The following is an 11,679-nucleotide window of genomic DNA, read 5'->3' as shown; positions in this document are numbered from 1 at the left end:
AATGGAGTACTACATCGCAGGAAAAAAAAATGACATCTTGAAATTTGTAGGCAAATGGGTTGATTTAGAAAACATCATATTGAGTGAGGTGACCCAGACCCAGAAAAACAAATAATGTATGTACTCACTCATAAGTGGCTTTTGGACATAAGCAAAGAAAAAACCAGCCAACAATTCATAATCCCAGAGATCCTAGACAACAATGGGGACCCTAAGAGAGACATACATGTTTCTAATCTACATGGGAAATAGTAAAAGATAAGATTTCCTGAGTAAATTGTGAGCGTAAGGATCACAGAAGAGAATAGAAGGGCAGTGGGGAGAAAGAGAGGGACAAGGAGAAAAATATATAGCTCAATAAAAACAAAAAAGAAACTTGTCCTTTAGTTTTCATGGTTATCCAAATAGATTTCTTAACATCTGAAGATGAAACTAGAACTTATTATATGATTTCTGTATTGCTTACTTGCTATGTGTCATGCATACACATAAATTTATTTTCTAAGAAGCGCTTATTACCTGCATTGTTGGAGACTATTCTAGAAATGAGCAGATAAGGTAGATCATTGTTAAGAGTACATGGTGTCTAGAATCAGAATGACACTGGTTCAAGACTAGCTTTACTACTCTCTAGCTAAACACTAACTTCTCTGGGCCCTAATTTTCTCAAGGCTAAAATGGATATTTTGAAGACTAAATGAGGTAATGCATGTAAAATACTTAACACGGGATCAGAAATGCGGCTAGCATGAAACGAAACACTCGGTGAAAGACTGTTAACGCAGATGGCGGAGTCACTTTGGAAAAGAATATATAACAAAGTCTTACAAGTTTTATAATTAAATGTGCAACTCCCACATGACTAAGTACATGCTCTTCTAGACATTTATCTTAAAGAAATAGTTAGGCTCATGTTAAAAATCTGTATGCAATGGAAGATACCACAACCTATAAAGTACTTTCCTTTCCAGCAGGAGCAAATAAGTCTTAGAATCCACACTTTTAAGAAGCTAGGTATGGTAGCACTTGCATGTAATCTCAACAGTGGGGAGACAGAGAGAGTGGATCCATGGGACTCCCTGGCGAACAACTGTAGCCTACATAGTAAGTTCCAGGCCAGTGAGAGACGCTGTCTCAAGAAAAGAGAGAATGAATGAATGAACGAACAAACGAATGAACATCAGACAAAACATGAGGAATAGTACCCAAGGTTTTCTGCTGAACTCTGTATGTACATGTACACCCCCACACACATACAAACACACTTGTAATGAATATGCACACACCCCAATATGTGCATATATACTAAAAAAATCCTGTACATTAATGTTAAAACAGTTTTGTTTGTTATAAAAACATAAACTTGAGGTTGGGAAGATTTATCAGCTTTTCCAGAGGACCAGCATCTGCATGGTGGTTCATAACCATCTGTAACCCCAATTACAGAAGTTCAGAAATTGTCTTTTGGCCTCCATGGGCACCAGGCATGCATGTGGTACACAGACAAGTATGCAAAATTAGAAAACATAATTAAAAGAGAACAACCCAGATTTCCTCAAATACATGAATTACTATGTTACCAAGTTTTATCCATATTATGAAATTCTACCCAACAATAAAATCTACTCATAAATGGTAACCTAGTTCAATTTCCAGGAAAATATTATGAGTAAATTAGGCAATATCAAAATGTCTTATAAAATATGATTTAATTAGCTAATTAGTTAGTTTTTGTTTTGATTTGTTTTCCAAGACAGGTTTTCTGTGTAGCCCTGGGTATCCTCGAACTTGCTTTGTAGATCAGGTTGGCCTCAAACTCAGAGTTTTGTCTGCCTCTGCCTCCCAAGTGCTGGGATTACAGTTGTGTGCCACCACTACTGGTATATGATTGAATTTAAATAACAATCTTGAAATGAAATTATGGAGACAGAAGATCATAATGATTGCCAGGAGGTAATAAATGCAGAGCACAAGAGTATGTTGTAATGATAATTTATCAGCAACAAAAGATACCTGTGTTGATGCAACTTTGTAAACTTGATTCTTCTGGTGGTCATAGGAGTATGTGTGGAAAATATGAAGAATTAAATACAGACAGAGACAGAGAAATGAGTACATGTAAGACAAGAAAAATCAAAATAAAAATGATGGATTACATGTCAATTTTCTTGTTGGAAGCCATACTATGTACTAAGTATGCAATGCTATTGTACTACAGTTCTCAAGAAATGTTTAAAGAAAATTAAACAAAAGTTACATGTTGTATTTTTCTTTACAACTGCATGTGAATCTATAATTTAAAAATAAATCTTTAATGCTGGGTAGTAATGGCACATGCCTTTAATCTCAGAACTTTAGAGATAGAGGCAGGCAGATCCCTTGGAGTTCGAGGCCAGCCTGGATTACAAGTCTACAAAGCAAGTTCTAGGACAGCCAAGACTACAAAGAAAAACCCTGTCTTTTGGGGGCAGGGGGGTGAGACAGGGTTTCTCTGTAGCTTTGGAGCCTCTCTTGGAACTAGCTCTTGTAGACCAGGCTGGCCTCGAACTCACAGAGATCTGCCAACCTCTGCCTCCCAAGAGCTGGAAGAAACCCTCTCTTGAAAAACCAAAAATAATTTTTTAAAAGACTAGTCATTTAATTCTTTTCAAATAAACATATCTTTATATAAACTACAACTGTACATAACAAGGCTCTTCTGCACATGAGTAATAACATTTTAACAATAACGAAATGAAATTTTAAGAATTTTTTTCTTGATATTGTGAATTTAAGTCATTATATTTACTTATATCAACTTGGGGAAGGGGAAGGTTCTTTGACCTCCACCTTTATCAAAATCTGTATTTAAAAAGCCCATTAATAATGAAATAACTCTCATATCAGCAAAAGTGGGAGATGTTAGGTCAGTTAGGCCTCTGTATGAGCTCTTGCTCTGAAAACTTACTTGGCACTTTTTTATGATATCAAGTCCTTATGTTTGAGTTTTATGAGGTGAAAATCAAAAGCATTGATTAAAAAAAACAGATGCAGTATATTAGATTACTAGGTAACAGATGTGTTTCTTTCTCGGTCCCTTACACAGACAGGAACAAGAGAGAGGAGGGAGGGAGGGAGAGCTCACACCAGCCAGTCCTGAAACCGTCCCATTCCTGTGACTATGTTTAATAATAGAAATATTCAAAACATTCTTCAGAGGCCTATACTCTTTGAGGGGGGTATTTGATTTAGTAAAAAAAAATAAATAAATGCTGTAAGATTCATCATTGTTACATTTTACTACCACTATGGATGATATGACCATCGAGAGATACTAGCAGTTTTGCAAAAGTTATGAACTTGTAATTATTTCTAAATAAATTTTCTTAAAATATAAAGGAGTGAGATGATCCTGAGGTTCTTGACATTTACTGTTTTATTATTATTATTATTTCTGGGGATGGAGTTCAAGACCTTGTCTATGTTAAGCAGGTGATTTATCAGTAACCTATATCCTCAGCCCTCTGTTTACAATACAAAGTATCATTATGTAGTTCAGGCTGTCCTCAAATTTATAATCTTCCTGCCTAGGCCTCCCAAGTTTTGCAATTACAGATGAGTGCCACTACATTTGGCTCTGACATTGTAGAAAAAGTGAAAACTGTAAAAATTCTATTTCTTCTCTCCAAACCCATGCCCTGAATTGTTTTCTTAAACAATCAGAAGAGAATGAAACCTCAGAAGCAAGTGACACTCACTGTGACACTACTGAAAATAGCCAGATTATGGATGTGCTCATCAGCGGATGAATGGATGAATGAAATGTAGTGTATATGTACTGCAGACTCTTATTCATCCTGTCCTAAAGAGTAAAATTTGACATTTGGAGGAAAATTGATGGAACTGGCCCCCTTCGTGTTAAGTGAAATAAAGCAATTTCACAAAGACCCAGAACGCATATTTTTACTCATGTGTACAATCTGCAGGCAGAGTCGGGGGAAATGAAAGTGGCATGGGAATATGATGAGTGTGGCAAGGGAAGTGGACAGAGTGGGGGAGTCAAAGGAGGGTAAGAACTGATGCTGAATATGGTAAATATGCATCGTGTGCTTGTATAAAATTGCCATGAGACCATTCAATTTGCACAATGAATTTATACTTATAAAAGGAAGTTCTTCTAGATAATATATAAATCATTTGTATAGCACTATTACTTAATTATTATTTTATTTGAATATCATTTATTAACAGGAAATTCATTACTGATCAAAGCAGCCCTATCTATGCAGTGCAGATCTAATAATTTAAAATTCTCTCTTAATGCTGTTCTGAAGTCGTCCTCCTTATAATTTCACCTGTGGTTCAGATTTTTCACGACTCATCCTTCCCAATGAAATAACACATTTTAGTGTCCTCTTTATTATATTCAAATACTTTATTATTTTTCCATGTGGGCTAGGAATTGCAGCAGGCAGCTGATAACCCCTCTTTCATCCCAAGAGCTGATAATAGCTATAATTTTCTGCAGAGACATCAGACCAATAATCAGCATGATTTCACAAATTCAACAGCATATAGTGATAATAACATAACTGTACTTCAGATTTACATAACACCTTATCTATGAAAGCAGCTAATAACAAGGCTGGTGTCGGTGCCTTCTCTGTCACATAGAAGCAAGGAGGTTCTTGTAAACACCTTGTCTTCATTTTAACTTACGTCACTTGGATAGGAAATTTCCAAATTTGTGATTTTTCATATCCACTGCATTCTAAAAAGCGGAGGGTGAGAATGTATGGTGCAGAAAGGCATCCAGGTGTAAGGGATTAACGATCCTTTGGATTTTCTGGGAATTTACATGTAAAATCCTCATTAATGCTAATGCGAATTCTGGACCTGTGTAAATCTTCTCTATCAATGAGAAATGTGCAATTTGGAGGGTTTCAATTGGCATATTCTATTAACTCTCTGAAATTCCTAATTGATTTCACTTTTACTCACTGCCTTGCCCTCCTTCCTCATCCTACTGCCTTGACAAAGGGAAAATATATTTTTCATTATGAAAGTCAACGCAATTCTTTCTCCTTGACCAAGCTCAGAATGAGAACTGTCAGTATGACCTGACCTTTTAAAACCTTCTTTCTCAGCCAAATCCTCTACTCTTTCTGGCTCCCATGTGACAGCAAGGGCTTCTGGCCCCTGGGGCACTAAGCACTCATAAAAATCCCTTCTTAGTAATTATTGTTATTATTTCCCATTTGGTAAGTGGCAATATTGTTCATCTAGGCTAAGAGGCCACATCCTGTGTCAGCCTCTCAACAACTTATGGAATCATGCTGACAGAGTTTCAAAATATAAACTTCTGTCCTTGGGGGTTGGTATGTGGTCTTTGAGGGAGTTCTAGATTGTCGCTTTTGAGAAATAGATGACAGTGGGTAGAGAATGCAAGAGGGAAGGGTAGCATGCAATTGTGACAGAGGAGAGTCAGCAAAGGAGTGAGGTGATCCTCCAGAAGGACCTGGAGGGCCTGAGAGCCAAGTGAAGGCTAATGCAAGCATCCAACAACTGGAATGAAAACAGGGAGGTACAAGCCAAAGGCCAGAGCCAAGAAAAAACCTGAGAACCAGCTAAGTGGGCTAGATTCAGGGCACAAAAGCAACCGAGGGTTCCAAATATTTACATAGTTAGAAATCTAGTAAGTAGGTTAGTGTAGAAATTCAAGCAACTTAATAAATCCCAAGAGGAATCCCGGAAGAGAAAGGGGAGCAAGGAAAAGTGACAACAAGGAAAAGGACCCAGATAACACAGCCGCTTCGACTTGCCCTGGGCAAAGGGTTTGTGGGATTCTCGTGAAGACGAGAGTCAGTTCTTGTAAAAGCCAATCTTAGCTGAGCACATAACTGAATATATCTTAGAGAAATACTACCTTGTCCCAGAAACATCTTGATTATGAACAGATCCCCTCAGGGGAGATCCAATCACACTCCAGTGTGTGTGAAAAGCACATGCCATGGTCCCATTATCTTCAATGCTGCTGAGCACGAACATTGAATTATCTTTTAGCTTGACAGGTTCAGCTTATTTTACACACTTCTGAAGTATCTACTAATAGGGAAGTAAATAAGCTACATTGTTTTAAGTTATTTTGAGCAACCAACCTGTAGGGTAAGAGGTGTCCCTAGAATTTTCAGGGGTGATTGTAAGGCACCAGTTCTGTTGATCTTTGTGGGTGGGAAGTGTGTATATAATGTGTTTTAATATGTTTAACTTTCAGATGCAGAGAGTTAAATTAATCATATTTTATGACACATAATTACAATTAGTTACTAGTTTTATCAATTAATTAGTTCATTAAGTATTATCCCATTTCCAACCTGTTGGACCCCATAAGGCCTGGGCATGAGGCCCAGTGTGTAACTTCCTGAGCCTAACTCAAGTTTGGTGACCTGTCTTTGGAAATAATTTCGGCATCTGAGTGACTCAGCACAACCCGACCTAAGACCGCCTCTGCCCAGGCACCGCTAACATGGTAAAATATTATTGCCCCTGATTCCCCTCTCCTCCTCACCCCATTCCAAGACTCCCACTCCCTATCACAACCCTATATAAGTTCCTGGCTGATACAATATAAGGAGATCCTGCTTTGACAAGATTTTCACTCAGTGTTTCTCTCCAGTGGCCAAGGGGAGGTCTGGGTCGTCAACACTCACCATCTTGCTTAGCCCCAGGGAGAGAATGGCTGAACCAGCTTGGAGGCTGTCCTAACTGCTGGAGATCCCTGCACTAGCCCTCCCCCCCCCCGTAGGCAACAATTTTAACATGTTGTGTTTAAAAATAAGTTTTTATATGTGTGTGCTAAGTAACCCTTACAATTTTTATTAAGGTATAGTTAGATACTAGAAAATGTATAGATTTTAAGTTGTCAGTTCTGATAGTTAACCATGCTCTCCATTTGAGTCCAGAGTAAAAGAGATTAATATGTACTAGAGAAGTAGGGTAGTTATTTTCTGTAGAGTGGGAAAGCCCCCAAGTCTCTGGAAGCTCAGGAAGCTTAGGAACCCTTAGAAAAACCACAGTGCCTTTCACCAAGGCAACATGATCAGTAAGCAATTGCCAGGGGAGAAGTGACACTCTCCAGGAGAGCTGCCTGTAAGTTATGCGGGAAGATCCACGGATGCAATTTTCATTGCTCATGACTCGGGCTGTCTTTTTGATGATACAGATATCTTTGCATCATCCACATTCCTGTAAGTAACCCCAATAAGCACACTGATTCACTAAGTTATACATGGGTGAGATCATTTCTTTGGTCTGTCACTGAAGTTTGTACACATTTCCCTGGGAAAAAAATAATCCAAATGAAACCCAAAATGTTTTTCTGGAAGATTTAGAATTCTGATAACCCAAACTACATAATTATATATTTAAAAAATCACATCCAATATAATGTAATGGATAAAGAATAATAAATCTCCCAGGATGACTATTTCCTATTTTCTGATTTTCAGTCACTCAATCAAATATATATTTCATGAGTACTGTGTTGCAGACATTGTGAATTTAATGAAGAAAACGAATATATCTCTTATCCATATGTTCCTTAAAGTAGACAAAGCAGAGCAAATATTAATTAGAGCAATCACATAAATATACAACTTTATAGTACAAGGTAAATACACAAATTACTATAGAGCAGGGACAACTGATCCATCTGAAGGCTCAGTCAAGGCTTCCTAGAGCTTCTATCTGTGAAATAGGAGTTCAATAAGCAGTGCCTGAAGCGGGGATGGAAAGCAGAAGCCCTTAGAGAGGAGTATCACTATACTCAAAGACCTTAAAGCCAAGCAGGAGGAGACATGACAAAATCTAATATGTAAAAGGCAGCCAGTGTTGCAGGCAAAGGAATGAGAGGAGCAAAACACTATTTGGGGTGGAGCCAGCCCTTCCCTGCTCACACCACCAAAGAATCACCCCCTTGTTTTATGCCTACTTTCTCCCCTTCAGACACTCTAGCCTTTGATGTAGGAGTGTCTTCTATCTATCTGTTGCTTTCATTGGTTAATTTTATTAAAACTGCTTGGCCTGATAGGTCAGAACATAGGTAGGCGGGGAAGACAGAACAGAATTCTGGGAGAAAGAAAATAGAGTCAGTCAGTCGCCATGAAGCTCCAGCCCAAGATGTACGTAGGTTAGAATCTTCCCGGTAAGCCACCACCTCATGGTGCTACACACACTAATAGAAATGGGTTAATCAAGATGTGAGAGTTAGCCAATAAGAGGAAAGATGTGAGAGTTAGCCAATAAGAGGCTAGAGAAAATGGGCCAGGAAGCGTTTTAATGAATACAATTTGTGTGTTGTTATTTCAGGTGTAAAGCTAGCCATGCGGGAGCCGGGCGGGATGAAAAGCAGGCCTGCTCGCCTTATCACTACAAGCCTTCATCTTGTCCTTTTGTGCTCCTCTCCAGAAATGACCATTTGAGGTACATAGTGCGTTCCCTTTAAGACTTTCGGGCTTTAGGTTATGCATTTTACCTCTACACTTTGTTTTCTGTCAACCTCTTTGAGACAGATTATCAAATTTATCATAGCAGAGAGTTTTATCTGTTTTTTTCACCTTGCATGCTAGTCTTTACATACACAGGGCTCAGATCTCAAAGGATCTTGCAGAAAGAGTTAATTTTTGTTTCAGTCTATATGTAATGAGAAGCCACATAAGAATTTTATACAAGGCAATAGAATTTCATTTAAAATTTTAACATCTTTGTTAGTGAATATTTTATGGACATAAGAATGGACTTCAAGGAACAAGTACCCCTTGTTATAATGCAAGTGACAGCCTAGAACAATGTGGTGCTTGTGCTGGTAGTAGTGGTAGAAAAGGAGAGACAAAGATATATAAGGGAAACTTTCTGGAGTATCCTCAAACTATAGGTCATAAATGAAGTGTGTTCATTACTCAAAGGTGGATGAATTCGGCTGAGGGAAGGTGTTGTCAGAACCCCAAGCAATGATTCCATCAGAAGTTGTCCAGTTTTTTTTTTTTAAATCATAGCAATACAACCCTGTAGCTTCAATTTGGAAAATTCTATAATCCAGTTGAAATCCTACTAGATATGAGATTTTCACTAAGGCACAAAGCATTATATTGAATATATTGGGAACCGAGTTGTCAAAGCATTGTAGGAACTTCTAAATAATGTGACTTTCAACTCGGAACCTGAGCATTTAACAATAAATTAACACAACTAAAGACACAAATGGTAATATACTGTCTACACTTTGTAGTCCAAAGATCAGTCATTTCCCTCTCCAGAAAATACTATGATTCTATTAGTAGATAATATGCTTCAAAGAGTGGTTTCACGTACACAAGCTCCAGTTCAGTAGGAAACAATTGTATGTCAATATTTCTGAAATGAAATTACAGTTTGAAAAAAAATGATTTTAGTCCTTTTGTTGCTAAGTATTTAGAAGAGTTTTGCCCAGGACCATAATCAATACATAATCCATAATAAATAAAGGGACATTTTACTTCATATACTATGCTAGGCAGGTTAAAAGGGCTTTTAGGGGACACATCAAACCTTAAGTCCCTTTTCTTCGTGGATTAAATTATTTTGGTTAGTAATAGCATCTATAACTTCTAGTCTGTTATACTTTGTAATATGAATGCTATGTCATAAAGATATTTAGAGTAATCAAGCATTGCCCCTGAACAGGCTTACAGGCTAAGTAGTAAATTCATAAGATTCCCACACAATGACTAAATTGGGACGAGAGCTAGCTAATTCTGGAGATTTTTTTTTTTTTAGATTTTTGAGTTATGTGGGGATCTAGGGGATAAAATGCTACATTTTGGAATTAATGCTAAAATACCAATCCCATAATAAGAGGCTTAGGAGGAGCCTGGAAGGGATGGAAGACAGGACTCTCATGTGGAATGTTCATCGAATATCACTAAAGCCAAAATAGTGGTTCCCAAGTGTGTGCTTGTGAATTCATGCCAACTCATGCTGGGGATTTATTTGACCAAGGTGAAATGAGAAGAATGTAGAAAATGTTTCCTGTTCATAGCCCTAAATTTGCTCAATATTGCATTGTGAGCATATGTTCTATTTCCCTCTTTTTAAAAAATATTCTTTCATAAAATGAGATTATAAGCCAATGACATGTAAATTCTGTTTTTGTGTATTTATTTGACAAGATAATGTGTTGGTAATACTGTGCCAATCTATTTGATAGGGTGTGGAAACATGTTTAATTAATTAAATATAAATTTGGTAATGAATAACTTACATGGTTTTATCTTGGTTTGTTTTGGTTTGGGGGGGAGGCAGGATCTTCTGTAGTCTAGGTTTATCTCAACTTAGCTATAGTATAGCAAATTAGCTATAACCTTGAACATTTGACTATTCTATCTCTGCCAGATGGGTACAGGGATTATAGGTATATACAACTATTCTGAAATTTATGCCCTGACATGGGCTTTCTGATGCTAACTGATGTACATTTCCATCTCAGACAGAACTGTTTTAAGATTCACACACTGTGGTGGTTTCAAAGAAAATGATCCCCAAAGGAAGTGGCACTATTAGGAGGTGTGGCCTTGTTGAAGACAGTACCTCACTGTGAGGGCCAGCTATGGGGTCTCTTGCTGGAGTTTCTCTCAGTGTGACCCTGTTGCCTGCAAGATGTAACAGCTCCAGCTCCACATCTGCCTGCATGCTGCCATGCTCCCCACCATGATAAGAAGGACTGAACTCTGAAACTGTAAGCAAGGCCCCCCAAATGTTTTCTTTACAAGAGTTGCCATGGTCATGGTGTCTCCTCACAGCAATAGGAAACCCTAATTAAGATACACAGTATTCAATGATCTAGGCCCAGACAAACACCACTCTGCTGCCCTTGAACTTGCGCACCATATTACCTTGACAAGTACAATGTCACCCATAATTTTGGTGTTCCTCTCTCCTTCATTCCTGTGAAGTGAAAAAGAAGGAATAAACACACTCCTTTCTTTCTCCAGTGTAGATGTACGAATAATCTTGTCTGCATATTGGCCGTGCAAGCAACTCAGCTACCTACTATGAAAGTGACACTTTTGCATTCGTTGAGTGCAAAATAAAAGCAGCTGCCTATGATCCCAGCCAAACCACTTTATATGGCTACTGACTCAGACAGGCCAGGTATTTAGAAAGTGGTTCTTTATGCTGGATTCTGATAGTCTTTCCTATCATTTCTACTTAAAAGCTTCTGCAATGTAAGTGAAGGCTGCTTCTTCGCTGTGTCAGAAGACAGTTAATATCTCTACTTTTGGCAAACTGATTTCCTTACATCTGTCACCCTTGCTTCTCAGTACATAATTTATTTTTTTTTTGAGACCGGGTCTCAGATACCTCGGGCTAGCCTCTAACTCACTATGTAGCTGAAGTATGAAGCCTTGAACACCTGATCCTTCTGTCTCCACCTGCCACTTGCTGGGAATATCGATGTGTGCCATCAGGCTCTGGACACAAATGCTATGCCTCCATAAATCCTAAAGTTAGTTTGCAGAGGCTTCTATTCATGGTCAAATCTTAAATCAGATAGAGTATGGCCATTACCTAGTCATCCATTATTTTCATGACCATAGTTTTGTGAACTTATTAGGTATATTAAGGTAATAAATATAAACATTGAATCCTTATAAGTCTTTATTC

This window comes from Alexandromys fortis, unplaced genomic scaffold (genome assembly GCF_014885135.2).
Source record: "Alexandromys fortis isolate MF-2015 unplaced genomic scaffold, M_Fortis_MF-2015_v1.1 scaffold_205, whole genome shotgun sequence".
NCBI lineage: Eukaryota > Metazoa > Chordata > Mammalia > Rodentia > Cricetidae > Alexandromys > Alexandromys fortis.
Note: the sequence above shows the minus strand (reverse complement) of the source record.